This window comes from Cygnus olor, chromosome 17 (assembly GCF_009769625.2).
Source record: "Cygnus olor isolate bCygOlo1 chromosome 17, bCygOlo1.pri.v2, whole genome shotgun sequence".
Classification (NCBI taxonomy): Eukaryota; Metazoa; Chordata; class Aves; order Anseriformes; family Anatidae; genus Cygnus; species Cygnus olor.
This window is the reverse complement of record NC_049185.1, coordinates 750838-772543: the sequence shown is the minus strand read 5'-3', so window position 1 is coordinate 772543 and position 21706 is coordinate 750838. Positions and strand designations below refer to the sequence as shown.

The following is a 21706-nucleotide window of genomic DNA, read 5'->3' as shown; positions in this document are numbered from 1 at the left end:
ACCTACATCCATGAAAACAGCACGGGGGCCACATTCGTCCTCCAGCATCTCTGCTTCACATATGAAGCTGCTTGCACAGGGACATGCAAAAGCTGCACATGCTGCATGGAAAATGGGGGAAAGGATACTTTCCACACTCAGCTCTCCATGCACAAGTCCCTGTGATAAACAAGCACTAACAGCGATGCCTAAAATTATATCCAGCATTTCTTCCAGCTAATTGGTCTTGCTGATCTATTGGCGAGGATTTCTGCTGTGTGAATGCCAATGGGTGAGACATTTCAGCTTTTTCCACAGCCATCATGATTATAAACCACCTTTAAAATGACACCCATGTTCCCAGAAACCAGGTTTTTCAATAAAGAGATGGTATTACAGAAGGCATCCATGAGGATGATGAAGGGAGTGGAGCATCTCCCTTACGAGGAAAGGCTGAGGGAGCTGGGTCTCTTTAGCTTGGAGAAGAGGAGACTGAGGGGTGACCTTATTAATGTGTATAAATATGTAAAGGGTGAGTGTCAGGAGGACGGAGTCAGGCTCTTCTCGGTGACATCCAATGATAAGAAAAGGAGCAATGGGTGCAAGCTGGAACGTAGGAGGTTCCACTTAAATATGAGACAAAACTTTTTTACGGTGAGGGTGACAGAACACTGGAACAGGCTGCCCAGTGGGGTTGTGGAGCCTCCTTCTCTGGAGACATTCAAAACCCACCTGGACGCCTTCCTGTGTGAACTGATCTAGGTGTTTCTGCTCCAGCAGGGGGATTGGACTAGATGATCTTTAAAGGTCCCTTCCAATCCCTAACATTCTGTGATTCTGTGAAGGCTGGGAGGGAAAACTTGTATAGCCTACGTAGGAGAGTGAGAAAGACACATCAACATGGCCATAAAGGACTACAGAAGGTAAGAGAAGCTATTTCTCCCTCCTTGGGGCCATGCCGGGAAATAATGGGCTTAAAATGCTGGAATAAACATTGAGACCATTCATGAGGAGGGACTTCTCAGTAGTAAGAACAGTGAGGTATATCTTCCCTGGAGAGTGTTGTGGGATCTCCATCACTTATAGTTTCAAGGGCAAGCTGGGAGAACCCTGTGTGTTGATTCTGAGGCCTTCTCCAGCAATTGCTGGGACAACCTAGCACAATTCACCCGGCAAGACCACACACAGTTTGCTGCACTTTTCCCTGTCTACCAAGACTTTGCTGAGCCAAGCCTTCCCATCCCATTCGCCTTTACTTCAGAGTCTTCACACGGCAGCAAGCCATGAATATGGGGCTATATCTGCAGTAGCTGATGGAAATCATCTTGATTGGAGATCCACAGCTCATTTCACACAGGCTGTGGAGCAACTGTCAGAGAAGCGAGCAACTGGTCACTGTGGTGTCATCTGCAAGGCTTTGGGGACAGGGAAGAACTGGAAGGTGGTGGGAGCATCACCGTCTGCACAGGGACCCGTGCTCCCAAGGGCACACAGTAGTCGATCTTGTACTGGATGGATCCTTGGCATGCACTACTGAAGAGCATTGCTATTTCGGACTCAGATTTGCTGACAAAACTATCTACTGCAAGTATTGTGGCCAAGCAGATGCATTGAAGTCTGCTAGCAGGGCTTAAACAACCTGTGCAAGCCTCCTCCCCAGCGTGCATCCAGTTGGGGCCTTACATGCCAATGCCACCTGCCGACCAGCACCCCAGGGACAGAGTTATCACCTGTCCAGCTCTGACCCAGAGCAGGGAGGGTGGTCACCCTCAGTGGCCGTCCTGTCCTCAGGGTCCTTTGGCAGGACTTGTTCAAGTGCTGCACAGAGTGATGCAGCCCTGTCCTCTAGAATGAGTTATCATGTCTATGCAGAGCAGACAGTGCAGGTGTTTATGCCTCCTCCAGATGGAGAGATCTGCATTTGCAGTGGACATTAAATTCAGAGCAAGGAAAAAAAGAGAGAAAAAAAAAAGAAAGAAAGAAAAACTATGCTGCAGCCCTCAACCTCCTTCCCTCAGCAGAGTGCTTCTGGGGTGGCTGAAGGGACACTGTCTAGCCTATAAGAAGGGACAAAGGGCTTGTCCTCTGAGAGGTCTCACCTTTTTCATAATAACACCAAGGGAAGCACAAACATTTAGCATCTTTCTGTGCCTTACACCTTGTGTAGAAAAAGCACCAAAGAATATGTAAATGTGTTGGCAAACATTGCCTCAGCCCCTGTTGCTTTTTCCTGGCTAAAAATTGAATTTCTTCAGCAACAGACCAGTGCTAAGCATTTTGCAGGTAGAAGGGAACATTCTGTCTCCCAGCTTGGTGCCAGCAGCTCATGGTGAAGCCCCATGCCCAGCTGTGTTTTGGGATGGTCTATTTGCTTCTTTTCTCTGTTCTGGGACACAACATGTGCTGTGGAAGATGAGAACAGCCAGTCCTGCAGCCCTCTGCCCAAGCCCTCTTCCATGGCCAGGATCACCCCTGCACACAAGCACACAAGTCCTGGTGCATGAATAGACTTCCAAACCCATTTAAAAGTGCAAGTTGTTTAAGAAAAGGCTGTAAAGGAGGGAAGATGCTCTTTTATGTATTAATTACATGTCAACTCATTTGCTCTAGAATAACACTGGGAGCACAGGAAGAATTACAGAATTAATTAGAGAGTAAACGACCCCTAACTCATAACAGTGGTCTTCCAGCATTGGCAGCCGTTTGTTAATGGTAATGAAAAGCACCAGATTTCATTTCAGAGTGCAACAAAGAGAGACCACATGTTCAGGGCTTCAGTATTCCCCCTCCAGAGCATGAGAAAGTTATTAGTCCCATTGAAATCTGCAAGAGCTTCTTTATATAAAGCTCCTAGGGAGGGAACTCACACGTTTGATTTTGGGACAGAGATCTTTTTTCCTCCAGCTGAAATGTATGAAGCATGCCGGCGATGCAGCACATCAGAGCAATGACCAGGGGCAGCTTTCACTCCTTTGTGGCTCTTCCCAAGCCAGAGACCCAGCAGCCTGTGCATTCTTAATTGACAGAATTAGGAAGCTTATTTGAAGAATACTTGAGTCCTCAGAGTCTAATTTCCTGCTGTATAAATAATACATCAGCAACAGCAGTCTCCAGGAAAAAAGAAATAAATAAATAAAAATAAAAACTGAGAAGCCCAGATGAATACTTTTAGCTTCCATCACACTGTGAAAATCCTTTGCAGAGTTTTTTTCACAATAGCCCCCAACTCCATTGTACCATTTCTCGCCTCGTCTAATTTAACGAAGGGGATAGGAGCTGAAAATTACACAAGTGGGCCTCAGCACTGCAGGTGTGATTGCACCTTCTGATGAGTGCGGTGAGAGCTGGGGCTGTGGGAACTAAATGCTCCAGGTTCCCAGTGCAAAGCCCTCCGCTGTACATCCAGCCAAGCCCACCATCGACACTGTCGGGAGCCCCCATGGTCCTGCTCCGTGGGCTGTGAAAGGCCACATCGTTGTCCATACATATTCATGGATAGGGAGAGAAGGAGTACTGCACAGGCATCTGCAATTTTGGCAACTTGCAACCTTTTGGAGCTGAATTCGCAACTGCAAACTCCCTCACCAGGTCCTGGTCCAGGACGAAATGTCAGCCTGGTAAATTGGACAGGGATGAGCATCCCTGGTTTTGCTGAACCACTCCTTGCCCCAAACACTTCCATGCTCACGTGCTCTATTTTCAGCTTTTTTCAGCACTGTTAGCAAAGCTGCATGCAGCCTCTGGCACCTGGACCCACTCTGATTAACTGAGCACTGGGACCACTACATTTTTACTTCATGCTTGCCTCCTAACCTGGCTGCCACAGCCCCACTCTGCTCTGCAGACACATGGAAGATGCAGGGAAAGCAGTGGGGACTTTGCTGAGCTCCTGGTGCTGCAGCTGTCATGGCCGTGGGACTCAAAATCAAACAGACCTCTGAAAGGCTACGGTGAATTGAGAAGGCGAGCTCCAGGACTTCATTAGAAGGGTTTCTGCAGCACAAATATTTGTATTCTTCTGATGTGGGATTTACAAGCACACACTCAACTCTAGCAGGGAATGCCTGCAAATATGAGCGAGGTCTCTGTGTACCTACCGCTTGCTGCTGCCCTCCTCTGTCTCTCTGTCTCTCTCTTATGTTATCTATTATATTCTGTGTGTCCAAACATGGGACAGGTGGCTGGCAAGTGAGCCTGTTCACTAGAGGCAAAGCAATTCTGCATTGAGAGGAACAGGGTTCCCTTTGTTGTGCCCCACCACCACCCTGCAGGGAGAGCATCCTGCACAAGGAGCTGGGGTGCCCTGAGCTCCTGGGTCCCAGCTCTGCGCTGCAGAAAGCACAGGCTGTGCTGGCCGGATCATTCCACGGGAGTTCCCTCGCTTTCACCTGATGGACAGAGTAAAAGCAAGGGCTGTGGCAAATGGAGTTGTTCCTTTCCCCACACTCTGCCTCAGAGGACCGCAGCACCGTCTCTGCTTTGGAGAAATGAAATCTGGAGCAAACACAGCAGACAAAGGGGCCCATTTGAAACAGCACTGCCAATAAATAATTCATGGGAGTGAAGTGGTGAGTCTCAGGGGAGCCGGCGCAGGGATCTGTGAATCTGGATGAGTTTGCAGTGCTTTAATTATGCAAATTGACAAATGTCTCTACACTGAGAAATTCTGCTAGTCGTGCAAAAGAGCAAGAGCTGGAAAATGGCAAGAATTTCTCAAGGCCGTGTGCCTAGCCAGCTGCCAGCCACAGCTGGCAGGGGGAATCTCACCAGGGTCTCTCCAGAGCCAGCTCTGCTCTTTTCAAGGGCAGCCAGAAGGATCCCCCATAACATGCCATAACGAGAGTTTCAACCAAGCTACAAACCCCTGGCCTCAGCCCCAGCCCTGCTGTTGCACCAGCACCCTTTGTTCCCAGTGTCAGCTGACTCAGGGAAGGGGGTACTGGGACTGCTGTAGATGCAAGTGGACTGACTGTGGTAGTCGTGGTGACAAACATCAGATAACTTCAGCAAGGACAGCTGGGGAGCCCCAGGTGACACATCGCTCTTATTCGCTCAACTGTGACAAAGGCAGAGTTGTGTGGGGAGAAGCGGTCCCCGAACCCCCAAAACACATGGGATGCTTTCTTCTGCATCTCTCTGCTTGCTTCTGTGTTGCATTTTTGTGGACACAGCCCAGGCACTGGTGGCCACAAGCCCAGAGGACAGAGGACCTGCAGTCACCTGTTGAAAGATGCTCACTTGTGCCAGGGGAAACGTGGCTTGATGAAACAAAGCCTTTGCATTTGAGAGAGACCTTTCCCACTTGGAGCTTTTGAAAAGCCAAGATTTTCTTGGCCTGTCAGGGGACCAGGCAGAAATAGGGAAGAAAGAAGCTGAATTTGGGGCATTAGGGGCTGTCATCTCCCCATCAGAAGCCAGCCCACCTGGGGTAGCTGGAAATCAGCTCCACTGCAGAGCAGGCATCCTCTGGGACCCCAGGCACTGCTTCCTCTTTCCTGTGCCCAACATGCCGTTCGTCACTGGAGTGGATTAATTTTGTGTCCTGTCTGCCCTTGTTTGGACCCAAAGCAGGACTCCTTAGAGAATGAGGACCGTCGCAGTGAATCCCACTGCAGAGAAGGGCATAAGTAAGGCCTTAAGTAAGAGGAGGGAGCCAAGGCTGCTAGCACTGTTGTCCTCACCCCACCCACGGCTCTTCAGGGTCAGGACCATGGAGCTGAGGGACCAGCTGGGGACACAGTGTTCTCCTCTGCAGACATCTGAGCTCTGCCCACAGCACTGGCTCCTCTCCTCATGGTCCTCAGAGCGAGCAGTTTGTGGGGTGGGAAAGAAAAGCAACAGGACTGGGGAAACTGGGAGAGATGGGCGCAAAGGAAGTGGGGTGGAGGGGGTAGGAAGGATGAGTCAAAGAACTCAGTGGGGAAAAGGTCTGAGGCTGCTGGCTGGCTGGCTTGATGAGTTTTGATGAGCTGTGCTGCAGGCTAGCCATGTACAGACCACATGTATTCTCCTACAAAGTATTTACCAGATAGCTGTCATTTCTACATTGAGTTGTTGGTTTTATTTCTGAAAACTGACTTTTCTTTACTTTTGATATTTGATTTCCTCTAAAAATATGCAGCCCTCTGTTACCCAAACCCAGACACTTTCACTGAAAAATTAACACTGCTTCTGAATTATTTTTGTGCTTGTATCTTTGGAAGAGGGTGGGAGAAGAAAGGAAGGGAACTGTATCATGGAAAAAAATGGGAAAATGTCAGCCCAAACAATATTTTATGCAGAAATGCCTGGTTTGATCAAAAATCCATTTTCTCACAAAATAAATTTTTCATGAAAACTGTGTCAGAGCCAAATCCAACAACCCGGAGCAGAGAAAAGCCACCTTGTTCCACTGATGCTGATTTATGCCAGGCTGCCTGGGAGCAGGAGCTGGTGGCAGCTGTCTTGACCTGTCAGGCACTGGAAAAAGTTGTTGAACCTCCCAGTCCCAACACAAAGCAGGGAGCAACGTGGCTCCAGGTTTGGTGAAGGCTCTTCCCAGACTGCCAGGACATGATATATCGGGCTGCTCTGCTGCCTCCCTAAGCAAACCACTCCCTCCCTTCACTTATAGGCCACCTGATGGTGGGGAAGGATGAAGGCAGTAGGTTGAGGAGAAGAAAGATCTCTTCAGGGTGATGTGGTCTGCTACAACCCAAGCTGACACAGGTAAGACAGTGACAGTGGGGCACAGCCCAGCACCATGAGGTCCCAGGGAGCCCACGGTTCCTCAGGTTCTCCATGCCCAGAAGAGATGGGGAAGGTGGCACCCCAGAAAGGTTTTCTTCTGCTCTAAGGCTGCAGAACAACTTGTATGAGGTTTGTCCCTGTCCCAGAGCACCCATCCACTCAGTGGATGGAAAAATCTGCTGGTGACTGTCAGCCCTCAGGGCAGAAGCAGCATGTGACACAAGGTAGTCTGCCAAAGCTTGCAGAGATGTTCAATCTGAGCAGGACGGGCAAATGGCCCTTCAGGGGACTCAGGATATTCTAGCACCAGCTTTGTGCTGCAGGCAGGATCCTGGCAGCTGGATGGAGTGGCCAGAGCTCTCCCTTTCTCACACAGCATTACATTAAGGGGTTGCTAATTGCTGCTTGGTGTTCACGGCAGTCCCTGGGTCAGAAGCTGCTGTCTTGGAAGTGCAGGGTCCCAGAGCCATAACATGGGAGGCTCTGTGCCAGGAATAGAACCGTGCAGGAGCATGCATCTCTCCCAGAATCCCAGGCACATGGGGCTTCTGGTCACATGGAGAACAAGGAAAGAAGGCCAAGACATGCATATGAGAAATGTGTTTGGGCCACAAAGCCCTTCCTAGAAAATAGCTCCCCTATACTGTGAGTTATCACCTGAACCTCCGAGCTGGGAAAAACCTCTGGGGCAATCCCAAGCACAAATACAGGCTAGGCAGAGAATGGATTGAGAGCAGCTCAGAGGAGAAGGACCTTGGGGTGTTGGTGGATGAGAAGCTCCACATGAGCCAGCAATGTGCGCTTGCAGACCAGAAAGCCAACCGTATCCTGGGCTGCACCAAAAGCAGCGTGGCAGCAGGGTGAGGGAGGGGACTGTCCCCCTCTGCCCTGCTCTTGTGAGACCCCACCTGGAGCCCTGTGTTCAGCTCTGGGGACCCCAGCACAAGAAGGGCAGGGACCTGGGAGGATGCTATCAGTGTAATCAAAGGAGCAGATTTAGATTAGATATTTGGAAGAAATTCTTCATGATGAGGATTGTGAGGCACTGGCACAGGCTGCCCAGAGAAGCTGTGGATGCCCCATCCCTAGAGGTGTTCAAGGCCAGGCTGGATGGGGCTTTCGGCAGCCAGATCTAGTGGGAGGTGTCCCTGCCCATGGCAGGGGGGTTGGAACTGGATGGGCTTTAAGGTCCCTTCCACCCCAAACCACTCTAAGATTTTATGAATCTATGATCTGAAGGAGAATGGAGAGCCAGAAAGCCACTGGTCCTGTCCTGAGCCCAACTAGCACATGCAGAGCCAGCTTTGTTCCCGCAAGCAGAGAAGTAGGGCTGATGCTTGCAACAGGGATGTCACTCTGAAAGGAGATGCACAGCTCCTGGATGACTTGACCCATGTTTTTAATACATGCAGCACCAAGGTCCATGCTGGTGGGACCACTGAACCCTTTGCAGGGTAGCACTGCAACATCTGACTCAGCTGATGAGTCCATTCCTGTCTTCTTGGAGGAGAGACTTCAAAGACCTATGCCATAGTCTTATTTTGCAGCTCTCTTTCTGGGCATCTTGGCCAAGTGGCAAGAGAAAGCTCTGACCTTGAATGAGGATCAGAGGTTGGTGTAAGCTCGAGGTATTCGGCACAGCCCAAAAAGGCGACAGCCCCATTATTTTTTCCCTCAGCACTGGAGACAGACAGCAGCGTCTTAAAACAGGATTCTCTCATCAATCATTTATTGGATTTATGCAGCTTCACTTAGGAACCTGATTTATATTTCCTCTCAATTTACTGCATTTGAATTGTTTGCAAATAGGCACGTGAATCATCGGTTGGAGCAGAATAAAAGCTATTTTCAAGCTTCATTTAGGCCATTCGAAGCATTAATTTTTAGTTGCAAAGGCTATTTTTTGCTAAATTAGTTTTTAGATCTTGTCTTCCTTGTGCTGAGTTATACATTTAGTGCTGCTTGAGCAGAAATGATCAGAACTAGATCTTTCAGCCTTCTCAGGCAGGTGCAAGGGCCCCATTCTATGCTGGGTTACACTGCAGCACAAGAGAAGATAATTTGGCTTCTGTTGCTGAGATAGAAATACTGCCCTCCCTACCCCCTCCCCCAGCACAATTCAGTGCAAGCTCTTGAGGACTGAAGCCATGTGCACACACTCTCCAATCTCTCTTTGGCATCAGTTTTGCACTTTTCCTTCAAGCACATTCTGAGTCCTTAAGCTACCTTCCAAGGCCATCTTGAAAAATCACCTTTGAATCCGGCACAGAAGAAGCTTTCAACTCAGCTGTTTTAAAGGTGAACTCGTTTCAGGGCCACTGCATCCCAGCAGCATGCGTGGGTGGCTGGTGGATGATGTTTTATTTAAACACAAAGGCATGAGATTCCAGCTCATTTCAAACAAATCCTTCAGTGGGAAAATATGCACATATTTTTAACACAAATCTGTCCATAGCTCCACTAATTCTCTGCCAAAGTGCTTTACCTGTTGGAGCAGATGATAATTCAGCAACGTAAACAGAGCCTTTTAATTTCATTTTGGGATCACAAGTGGAAACAAACTGATTAACAAAAGCAGGGTAAACAATGGTTCTGCCTTCCGTTAGTATTAATATTCTTCTAGTATTGATGCTGTTCTCCCAGGAGCCTGTGTCAACACGGTAAGCTGGGTGCGGCGATGCCAGTGTGTTGAGCTGAGCCATTCACACCCAAGGACAAGGTTCAGTGCCAGGAGTGGCTACTCCATAAGGAAATACACCAGCAGAAAGGGAATGTCTTCCCTTGGCTTCTACTGCCTTCCAGGGTGCTCCTGTTGCCCCACTATGCCCAGGGTCCACATCCCTGCAAGCCCAGTGCTAACTGCAAGGGAAGGTTTCTGAGGTGGGACATGGAGCTGCCTGGCAGGTGAGCCTTCAGGCACCCCAAGAGGGTTTTGCTCAAGGGATAAAGTGGTGACATCACAGATTCCCTGAAAGCAGACCGGGGTGGCAACCCCGGCCTACTTGCTGATGTGTGTGCTTCGTTATGCTCCGGCAAGGCAGAAAGCAAGCTGTGTTTGGGAGGTGACATAGCACGTATAAATGTGTCGGTAATCTATAAATGATTTAAGCGCAAGCATGGGGGAGTGCAAAAATGTCATCCCAGCTTGACTGAGAGCAGAGGGAGACGTTCAGAGCTCTTGGCTGGGACACCTCCACCCACGTTGCAAACCCAGGAGAGCAGCTTTCATCCAGAGAAGCATGGTGTGACTGGGGACAGGGGACGTTGCAGGTGCTCCCTCTCCACGCTGCCTGATAGAACAAATGCATGTTCAGCCATTACAAACATAACCAGGACATGGCTGCTGCCTGGGCAGCCATTCCACCACATACAGCTACCTGGAATTTAGCCCATACTGAGATGCACACAGGGGTGACAAATGGCTTGGGGTAAATGTGTCACTGGCTTCTGGGGCTTGCCTGGAGAAGGGGAAGAGCTGCAGGACAAGTTACAGAGACCATGCCTAATCCATGGGCTGAATTAAATCTTGATGTTCTGCCTTGTTATGTATCATTCCAAATGGAAGAGAATAGAAACCCGGAAGAAGTAGCAAAGCTTTGGTGCTGCAAACATATTTTTTGCTTTTGTGCTAAGCCTAACAGCTCACGTTTTGCCTTTTGTTTTTGGAGAATGTTGGGCTAGATTATGCCAGGAACTAGCACATGCAGACCACTCTTCCTGCAGGGAGACTGGAAGTGAGTATACTGCTAACACACCTCTCAACTGAGCATGAGGCTTGAGCATCATGATGAAAGAGCTGGTTTGGGGAATGCAAACACTCACATCATGGGATGCCACCTCCATTTGCTAAGTGGCCCTTCAGGAAGCCCTAAAGGAAATGTTCATGCCCAACCTGGTGTGTTTGGGGACAGGAAAGAAAACAGAAAGAGAAACCGATAGACATTGCTGCAAGATGACAGCTGCTAACAAGTTGGCAGGGAAGGATAGATGAGAGGAGGGCATGACATCCATGTCAGACTTCGCTGGGCCTGGGGTTTAAGAAGGTGGTATCTAGAGCAAGAACTCATTGAGATTGTTAATACACATACCCATACACCCATCCTAAGTAAGGCCCATGGTAACTTGAATTCAATTATCAGATTTCACTGGCTGTTGTAGACCAGTTACTTAATCCTGAGGAACTCTAAGATGTTAGAGATGTCAAGCTACTTGCTGACCTGGGTCAGAAACCTGGGAGAGATCAGCATGTCATCCTTCTGCTCAAGTATCAAGTCAGGTCAGGAGGACAACTTGTACTGCTGCTGGAGGGACTAGGGAAAGGGGTGGAAGTAAAGCCAGGGTGAGTGCTGAAGCACAGAGCAGTTAGGCAACATCAGAGCTTTGCAACAAGGGGACCACAGAGCTATGAAAATAAGGGTTCCAGAAAGGTAATTTAGAAATTGTGTAATAGCACAGTAACCACCCTTGTGCTAGTTTGACACAAGTTAATTTGAATTCCAGGGTTGTCATAAACATTGAATAAACAATGATTTCTGAAATACTCTTATTGCAGGTTCCTTGTGGAGCCGTGAAAAGGTTCCTATTGCAAGGCGTGCTGGTAAGGAGAGGGAAAAACCAGTTCAAACTACAAGAGGACACCAAGGACCTCCTACAGCATGTAATTTGCAAACTGTTACAATATGTTCTTATGACTACGGTTCAATTACCTCTTGCACAAAGAGGTAAATGGGTAGAAAATCAGCACTTGAGGGTTCCTTTTTGTTCATCAAAGAGATTTCTTCTCAAATCAGTTTAAGAGCATTCCGTTAACAGACTAGCAGATGCTCAAAGGCTAGCCACAAGACCATGATATAAGCATGCTCCAACAGCAGTAGAATAAAAAGATCCTCGAGATGAAGGATCTCCAGAAGTCCCCTCCAAGATCAGCTATTCTGTGACTCTGTGATTTTCAAGAGGACTCCAGAGCCCTCAGGACATCTTTTGCAACCTGCTTCTGAACTCTGTTCCCCCCCACCAAGGACACATCCAAGCAGTTAGCCAGGCCCCAAACAGGTACCTGCTGTCTCCAGTCTCCTCTTGTCCAGCAGAGAAAGGCTAGGAGGGATGGTGGGGGCTGAGCAGAAGCCAGAGGGAGCAATCCAGGTTGAGAGCTGGGAGTGGAGCTGGGCTTGCTGGTTGGCTTTGCCCGTGTGTTAATTTTTTGTAACTTGTTTATATAGGCTGTCACTAGGAGGATGACTTTGACTTTAGTGAAATCAGCCGAACTTACTTTTTCTTTTACCTCAGTCAAGAGGTAGATGTGGTCTACAGGCCAAGTTGAAACACATGCAGGACAGCAGTCCCATGGTGGCCACATCGTGCTAAAGGTGTCCAGTGGTCCAGCCAGGGTGACTACCCCACCAGCAGGCACCATGAGAGCCTGAGAAGCTGGGGCAGCCACTTGTCACCAAAGGCTATCTGTGAATTGGTAACATCAAATGTCCTGACTACAAACAGAAACATCCACTCCAGCTTGGAGACATCTTGGGAAGGTGAGTTACCATTCCCATTGCTCTCACTGCAAAGCTTCAATCTAATTAGATCAGACACCAACAAGATAGGAAAGCCAATACAATTATTATTTGGGAGCTTTTTTAAAAATAATTCATACTGTTTCAGAACATCTCCAATGTTTTATGCTACTTATGTTCACTGTGTGGTTTAGATAGCTTTTACCAAGCATTTGCATGGTCTGTCTGTCTTTGAAAACTAAGCAGTTAGCAGAAATGTACTGTGGATTTTCACACAGACACAGACACATGCACACACACACAGAATGAATTAACCAAAAAAAAGAAGCATCTGTGGGATGCTTTCCCATAATTTTAGAAAACTGGTAAAAAGGGACAGATGTAGAGAAAGAAATCTCAAGCTTCTAGAAGTTAAATCCTTGTTTCTGCAACACTTACGCAGCTCTGAATCAGAGTCTTAGCGGTTCCTGCAAACCCTTTTCATTTTATTTTTTTTTATTTTAAATACAAGAACCGGCATATTGAACCAGAACAATGATCATCAGAGCATTTCATCTTTCATCTTTGGAGGCCTTTGCCATTAGCTGTGATGTTGCTTCTTCCCCAAACATGAAAACCTCTGTGCGGGTCCTTCCCTGTCCAAGAGCTATTTCATATCTCTGATCATCCTGACTGCCCATCTCACAAGTTTTTCTGTTACTACAGCATCCTTTCTGAGGCAGGGCAATAAGAAAGATATGGATTATTTGAAATGTGGACACACCATGGACTTATTATATACATATAAAAAAATCTTCTCTCCTAGTGGCATAAAATCTTTGCACATTCAAAACACATTGATTCCTTGTTAACATTAAAAAGGGATTTCAGTTTTCAATGCACGAACAAAGTTGCTGTAAAATTCTTGTACACACAAGTTGACATTTCCAAACAAGCTAGTCTAAAATTAGACTCATACTCCCAACTGCAGGGAATTAGGATGGTTTTGCTAAAGCATTTGTCTTCTTGAGATGCAAAAGTCCCCTTAAATTCAACTGGCAAACTCTGATGATGGGATATGGTCAAACCAAAACCCCTTGGCTTCCTTAATGGAAAACTCAGCACATCAGAAAGTGGAATTTGTTGCTCAGCAAATGTCTGTACCTCTCCTACAGTAAAAGTTTTCCTTGGGCTTTGGCACCATTTTTTCAGTACAGATGAGCATTTTAAGAACTACCCTTAAGAAACAGCCTTCTTTAGAAGCAAAAGTCTCTATGGAAAAACTGGGAAACTGCTAAGAAACTAATTAAAGAAACAAGCACAAAACAGCCATTTTAGCAACACAAGCCTGTAAGTCGAAAAGAAAATGCAGACCCACAACATGAAAAGAAAAAAAGCTGATTTGAATTTTAAAAACATTTTTCTCTTATTGCTTTGTGCCTACCCTGATTTCCCTGCACATAACAGCCCATGGCCACAGCTCAGCTATCACCATTTCACACATACATTGCCAGTCCTCTGCAAAGCTGGGTTTGAAGCAGACCTGTGCTCGTCCAGGTCTCCAGATTCTTCTCCAGCCAGGTCAGGAGCAGTACTGACATATGTGCCTTCACCAAGGACCTCCCTGCTCTTAACCCACACAGCCCACTTCAGTCCTCTGCAGGGCAGGGAATGGGCCCCCTGCCTGGCCCCATCACCGACCTCCAGCTGCTGTGTGTGCCGTGGGGCAAGCTGGGGGCCTGGCCCCAGAGGAGACAGGTCAGGGACCTGCAGGGAGAAGAAACCTGTCCCTAAGGCAGTGTTCCTGCCTGGCCCACAGTCACTCGCTGGTAAGCCCTAGTAGACAACCATGCTGTCTGTCATCCTGCATTGCAGAGGCAATAAGGCTGCCTGGATTCCACTCTGCTTCAAACTCAGAGCTGATCTAGGGGGAAATGTAAAATCTGTCACCTGAACCTGCCAGTGACACCAAACCTGCTACCTGCCTGGGCACAGCTCCTGTTCCTGCTAAAGCACATGTGCTTTATCTCCAGCTCCTGACACCAACCCTCATTTATCCTTTGCCCACTAGTCTGGAGAGCCCTTTTCACTCAGATCTCTCCTGAACAGGGCCTTAGCGGCTGGGCGCCACTCCAGCAGGCAGCCAGCGCAAGCAGATGTATCTGAGCTGGGGTCGGTGCAGCCACGGTAGGCATGGGACCCACAGCTCTGTGCAAGAGCCTGCTGACTGCTCTTCTTGCTTCCTGTGAAGGAAGCCTGCCCCATACAGGTCCTACCTCTGGCTGGGTGCTGGTGTCACCTTCTCGTCCAGCATGGAGGCTCATAGTTCTCCAAGGTGTGCTCTTGTGCAGAGCTTGGGTGCCTTCGGCCTCCCCTAGCTCATGCTGCCTGCCCTTTGGGTGCCACTAAGCTCAACCAGACAGAGGAGCTTATAGACCCAACACTTAAAACAGCAGCATGCTCCAGTTGGCACCGCCACACTATGTCTGAGAGCAGGAGCGGTGCAGGCACAGCACACGTGGCAGGAACCACGTGCTGAGGCTGTGACCTGACAGCACTCCCAGGGACACAGCACTTTTCGCTAACACCATCCATGCAAAGGCTGGCCCTGGTCTTCACGAGCTTCAGTCTCTGCCAAGATCAGACTGTGTGGGGCTGGTGCTACTTCACAGTCTGAGCCACACACTCAGAAATTGCAACAAGATGGGAAAGGTCAAGAACTGAGAGTCCTTGATGCGATTCTTTGCAAAGCCACTCTGCAACCTAAAAACATTCATCTTGCTATTTAAAGAGGGTATTTTCCCAGGAGACAAGCTTGACACAGACAGTAGTAAAGGAAGAAGTTATTAGCCTTGCTATACATTGTCTAGGAAAGCTTTGCTGCTAGCATAGCCCTGGCCTGACTTCACCTGAAAGCCATGGAAATTCCTGGAATGGGTGTTGCAGAACACACGAAGCAGGGAACTCATGCAGGAAGCATGGCTGAGCATGGAAAAGGAGGAGAATAGGCATGGGCTACAGAGCCAGCTTAGAAGCATAGTGCAGACCCAAGTACAACTCCCTGGCTGTCAGCTGGAGCAGGAGCAAGCTCTGGGCTAATGGAGTTATGGACCTGAGCTTCCCCAGCTGAGCTGGGGCTCACGCTGCTTCCTGCCACAGCTCTGATGTTGCTGGTGCCTCTGGCCATGGCTGCTCATGGGGACAACAGTGAGACCTCAGTACGAGACCAGCCTTGCAGGGACAGGGACAATGTGACAAGTGAAGCTGAGAGTCACCATATACCTTAGGAAGGAGTTAGACACCAAGAAGATCAGTGTAGGAGGCCAGCAGGACCTGTGGCTGGACCACGGCTGTATGGGTGTCATCCAACCCAGGAGGGAGGCTTTGCAGGATCTGAGCCTGTTCTGCCTAAAATGAAAGACATCTGCCCAGCTCTCCGAGTTTTGTCTCTGCTCAGACACCTGCAAAGTTATCATTTCCACACCCTTGTGCCTCTGCTCACCCTCTGCAGCCTCCCTGGGGACCAGCGAGGAGGACAGCAGCAGGCAAAGGGACAGGCAGGGCCTGGCTGTCCTGGGAGCCCAAGGCAAAGCCATCCAACTGCTGAAGACATTCACTATGATATGGGAAGCACCTGCAATCTCAGGAAAAGGTCCTGATATGAAGAAGAGGTGCCAACCTCTGTTAGCAAGAATCCTCGGCCACCCTAAGCCCTATTCATGTTTCTCCCCTTCTGAGTGCTGAGAAAATGATGATTTTTCACTCTGCACATTTTTTTTTATTTTTTTTTATTTTTTGCAGTGAAAAGGAATATTTCTGCAAAACTCACAGAGCTCAATGTGAACAAAGGAGGAGGAAGTGGGGGAGTTTCCACCAGACAGAGTTGCAGGGGAGGGAAAGAAGAGGGGAGAAACTTCTGTGCTCCTGTACACCTGCCTTTTCTGCATGCCACAAGTGCCTGTTGTGCACACGCACCTGCAGCTCCTACTATGTCCCTCCAACTTAGACACCATCTATTTTTTCTTCAAACCTCAAATTGTCAATTTAAACTGTCACTGACCTGAGGGCAGGACCACTGAAGGACTCCACTGCTTCTAGCTCAGCATCCCAGGTGAACCATATCCAGCAGGCTGCTGGCATCTTCTCCTGGACCCAGCACAGCTCCCAGTGCTGGAACAAAACAGGGGGATCTGCTAGCCCATGGGTCTGATCTTGGCTGTGGTCCAAATCATAGAATCACAGAATCATTAAGGTTGGAAAAGACCTCCAAGATCATCTGGTCCAACCATCACCCTACCACCAATATCACCCGCTAAACCCTGTCCCTAAGCACCGGGTCCAACCTTTCCTTAAACACCCCCAGGGACAGTGATACCACCACCTCCCTGGGCAACCCATTCCAATGCCTGACTGCTCTTTCTGAGAAGAAACATCTCCTCATTTCCAAACTAAACCTCCCTTGGTTGAGGGGCCTTGAGGCCATTCCCTCTAGTCCTATCACCTGTGAGAAGAGGCTGACCCCCAGCTCCCCACACCTTCCTTTCAGGTAGTTGTAGAGAGCAATAAGGTCTCCCCTGAGCCTCCTCAACAACAACAAAACAACTGCAGTTCCCTCAGCCACTCCTCACAGGACTTGTGTCCCAGGCCCTTCACCAGCCTCGTAGCCCTTCTCTTGACACATTTCAGGGCCTCGATGTCCTTCTTGTAGTGAGGGGCCCAAAACTGAACACAGTACTCGAGGTGCAGCCTCACCAGAGCTGAGTACAGGGGGACAATCACCTCCCTGGTCTTGCTGCCTTCACTATTCCTGACACAAGGCAGGATGCCGTTGGCCTTCTTGGCCGCCTGGGCACACTGCTGGCTCATTTTCAGGTGAGCATCGACCAACACCCCCAGATCCTTTTCCTCTGCACAGCTTTCCAGCCACTCTGCCTCAAGAAATGCATGGGACTGTTGTGACCAAAGTGCAGGATCTAGCACTTTGCCAGAGAATGACAGAGAAAAGGATGAGATGAGAAAAGATGAGATGATATCAGATGAGCTGAGAGCAAACCTGTGAAGTGATGACCTCTTGGGAGGGAGTACAGGTGGCTGAGCATGCTCCAGGACAATCTCTGCAAGTTGACAGGTCCCACTTGGGCATTAAGCAGGTTGTCCTCATTATCCCAGCTTCAGCTGCCTTCACTCTACCAGCAGGAGGTATGAGCCAGCATGCCAGGCCGGTATGCAGCCCAGCAGGTTCAGTGGGGATGCACAGTGCCAGTCCGTGGCACCATTGCCCCACCTGGCTTGGGCTTCACAAGGTGCATCCTGGTCTGGCCATTGCCTTCAGTTCTCTTCAGAGGTCTAGAGCCCTGACATTTCTTCTGTCTTCAGCGGAGCCTGGATCTCTGCCCCTCCTGAAGAGTAAACTTTCCCTGCCTTTGCCTCAAGAAGCCTCTGGATGCAGATTCTCAACAACAACCTGGGAGCCAAATTGTCCTGGGGAGACATGACACAGTCGTGGCCTTTGCATCTCAGAGGGGCTGGTAGTCAGGGATGGAGCCCGAGTCCTGCCTCTGGCACCCTGCACAAGGCGTCCTGGGGTGAGCCTCGAGCCAAGACCATGCACCTGTTCAGTATGTGTGCTCGCAGGGAGGGGACATTGAGAGCAAAGCCACCTTGCCTCCATTTTAAACTGGGCCCAGGCATTCACAACAGCTTGAAACCTGCAGTGAGAGAGTGGATGCTAGCCCTGCACAGCAGGTAAATGCAGAGAAAGGAGGGAGAGAGGCGGCTGCTTTCCGAGGAGAGGAAAAGGTTGGCATGAGGCCAGACAGCTTCACACAGAGAGGAATAAAATAAAATGAAACACCATTGCCCATGTCCAAATGCACCACATCCAGCCCTGCCTCTTCCCCAGATCTGTGAATCTGCCAGGGCATGTCTGAAAGCAATAACTGCTCATCACAAATGCAGCACCCAGCCGGTGTCATAGCTAAAGTCACAGTGCTTGGATTGAACACCCACAGTAAATGTAGCACACAGCGGTGGCCTTCTGCAAGTCCAAAAGGGAACTGGCCCATGCTGCAGCACAGGGAAAGCAGGGTGAGAGTATTGCCCCAGTCCAAGACCATCCCAAGTGAGCGGGGAGAAAGGTACAAGACTGCTCACAGCCAGGGGGAGCCCTGGTGTCCCCCTCCCCACTTATGACCAGGAGCAGTTGCAAAGAAGAACCTAAAATGATAGCAACGGCTAGGAAAGAAGGTGTGAGATGGAAGGCACATGATCTGCCTCCCCCCTAAGAGAAGCTAAAATAGGTGACCTGATAAACGCATCTAAGCATTTTCAGGGAAGAAAACTAGAGGGTAGTCAGAGCCTCTTTAATCCGGGAGAGGATGGCAAAGCAAGACCCAGCAGTTTAAGGTCACAGACAGAGAAATAAAATCAGAAATGAGTCACAGCGATTAGCCACAATGATGAACAATAGAGGGAAATAGCAGCTCCTCTGTCTTCTGATGCCTTCAAAGCCAGGCTGTCCAAAATGCAAACTGCATTCCCACACCTAATCTTGCAGGTCCAGCAGGGCCAAAGAGCTGTACCAGCCCACAGCACAACTCTCGCATCCCTGCTCTAAAATGTTACCGATGGGAAATAAAAGATCTTGCCCTCTTAGAGAGCCCTTGCTACGGCACACTGCCTGCACAGAAGCAGGCAAGGCCCTGGACCTTTGCAAGTATAATACTTTGCAAGTATTTCCTGTTCTCCCACAGCATGACAAGGGCAGTCCGCTGCTGGTCCCTTGCACCATTCCTCCTCCAATGAAACTCTACAGCAAAAAGCCTGGATGGAGTGATCTGAGAGATGCAGCAGCCAGTCCCTGCAGTGTGGCAGCCTCAGGCTGTACTTAGCACTCGGACATCTTTGTCCTGGGCCATTTGCTCGTGAGCTGAGCATCACCTTCTTGTGCCAGATTTTCAAGCCTCTCCCCACTGCTTGGCATCACACACAGAGCTGCTGCTTGCAGCACCTCCTGGTTTAACACCATCTGTAACATCCATTCCCATGCTGCCTCTGCCTGCCTCCAGCTCACTAATGAAGCTGTTAAATAAGAAACGCCAATTGCCGTGCTTGTTCCTTGTACCCCACGCACAGCCGCAGCACCCCATTCCTGCCTTCTGCCATTACCCATCCCTACCCTCTGTTTACAGCCCTCCAGGCAATCTTTGCTCTTTATGACAGTGCTTACAATCCAGGCTGTTAAAACTCAGCCTGAGACAAAGATTTCACGCGAATCTGTACCAAGTATGTTAGTAAATCTCAGTTTTGCAGTCTCTGCATTTTGTAATTCCAGTCTAAAGGGTAGAGCCAGCTGAGATTTTTTTTGGAGCATTCAGAAAATGCAGTGCTTTTAAGGGACCACCCTGAGGTATCACAGCTATTTTGACAGAGCTCCACAAACAAACACCCCAACACAATTTGCTTTAATTTCCTTGTTTTCTGAACCCTCAAACCTCTATTCTAAAATGGATCCTGTAGTTTCATTTTTATTGGTGGAAAAAAATAATACTTGTAATGTCTGAGAATTACAGAAAGCAAGATGCTTCCATGTTTGCAAAGCAGCTGGGATTGCATTTCCTATCCCTAAGAAAATGGGGGGGCTAGTGGTGTTTTCCACAGGAAATATGAAAGGGAGATGAGGGGTCTAATGTTGAAATTTTCCACAGAATACAAATGCAGTTTTCTCAGCATTTCTCCTGAATGGTCATCCTGTCTTTTTAGCAGGACTAATTCCTTATAACCCCAAGGTGCAGCTTGCCCTTGTGTCAGCTCTCTTTTCAGCCACAGATCCTGAGCTTTGCAGTGTCAGAGTAGTGTTGCCAGGAGTTGTGCCAGAGCAGAACTGGGTCCCAGTCAGCCACGAGGCCTTTTCCTCCAGTTGCCCCTTGTCTACTTGCACTGGCTTTAGATAGTGGAAAGACCCCACCTGACTGTCAGGAGGTGCATGCTAAGCACCTGCACATATTTGCTGAGGTCCAGGTGCTGTGCGCCAATCCCACTAACCTGTGGACACCATGTTTCCCTCTTTCATGTGCAGGGAGACTTGAGTCATGGAGCTGAACCTACCGACCACTTCCAAAGGAGTGCACATCCAGCGGGGCTCAGGGGTGAAGCAGCCCTGCTTGTGTCACCAGGCCAGGTTCCCCGCCTTTGCTGCAGGCTCTCACTCTGGGTCTCAGATGCTGCATGGAAAGCAAAGAGGCAATCCTACAGCCTTCCTCATGGCAAGGCCAGTCCTGGCCCTGCAGCATTACAGATACAAAGGTTGTCCCAGACTGGCCACGGCCAGCTTGGACTCCCAGTGTGGAAGAGCTGCAAGACACAACCAGAGAGGATCCTTTGGTCTGGAGAGGGAAGGTGAATTCACAGCTCAGCAGAACACAACAAGCATCCAACTGGCTGGAGCACATCTTCTGTTAGTGAAAATAAAATGTAGACCTTTAATTATTAATCAGTTCATATGCAAAATAGGTATCATAGCAGGATGGGGGAGGGGGAACACATTGTTCCTTAAGAATAAATATTTAACATGATACAGAACAGCATGAATTTTTAAAGAGAAGTTTTTGTAACTGCTGAGGCTCTTGAACTGCTAAAGAAGCAGAACATCTTCTAGCAGCAATGCCAGCTTCTGGAGCAGGGAACAGCCATTTCCACACAGGAGATTGCAGAGGAGAAGGAAGGAGGCAAGAACCTGGGCCCCAAGAACAGCAGCTTTTCAACTACCATCCTCCCATGCCCACAGCAAAAGAGCTCTGGCCCAACCCCACAAGTACAGCTCCAGGTGGTGGAGTCAGATGAACTGCAAAGGGGACAGGGCGAGCAAAGGCCCAGGGAGCTGAGGTGCTCTGGATGTTTATGCTTTTTGGGAGGTGTGAGAAGGCTTGTGCTTGCTATCCTGTGTGCCACTGATGATGATGATGGATGCAGCAACTGAACCCAGAGGAGCATTTCTCACCCCTGTGCTGCTCATGGCTTGCCCGGTGGCTCCTGTTGTGATCTCCAGACCCCAAACTAACTTCCAGCTGTGAACATCTGGTGTGGGCCCCAGGACCCTGCAACCCCTCTGGGTAAAGCAGACAGAGCTGGAGCAATTCCACACACCAAAATTTAAACCTGAAACTAAGCAGATCAGCTTCCCAATCAATGAGAATCAGTGAGACCTCTCACTCTTCATGCTAGGTTGGATGAGCTTCAGGAAACCTTCTCGAGGTCCCTATTCACTGCCAGAAGCTGAGGGGCTTTGGATACCTCCTCCAGTTCTTTCCTGTCATGGATTCAAGGTCTGCTGCAAGCAGTGCGTGGAGCAGGCTGCAACACCAGTGCGAGGCAGTGGCAGGATTGCCTTCTCCCTGCTCCTGAAGTGAAAGAGTTAAGGCAGCTACCTTTGTGAATGAGCCAGCAGCTGTCCCTGCTCCCAGTCTTCAGGACGGTCCCCCCCTCTGCCGATGGGCTACATGAAAGCTATT

At 49.1% G+C, this 21706-nt stretch overlaps 1 protein-coding gene across 1 annotated transcript in view; it reads right to left on the bottom strand.

The window, feature by feature from the left end:
- Positions 1 to 21706, bottom strand: part of RTN4R (reticulon 4 receptor) — an 80446-nt gene that overhangs the window by 28163 nt on the left and 30577 nt on the right. The window lies entirely within an intron of this gene.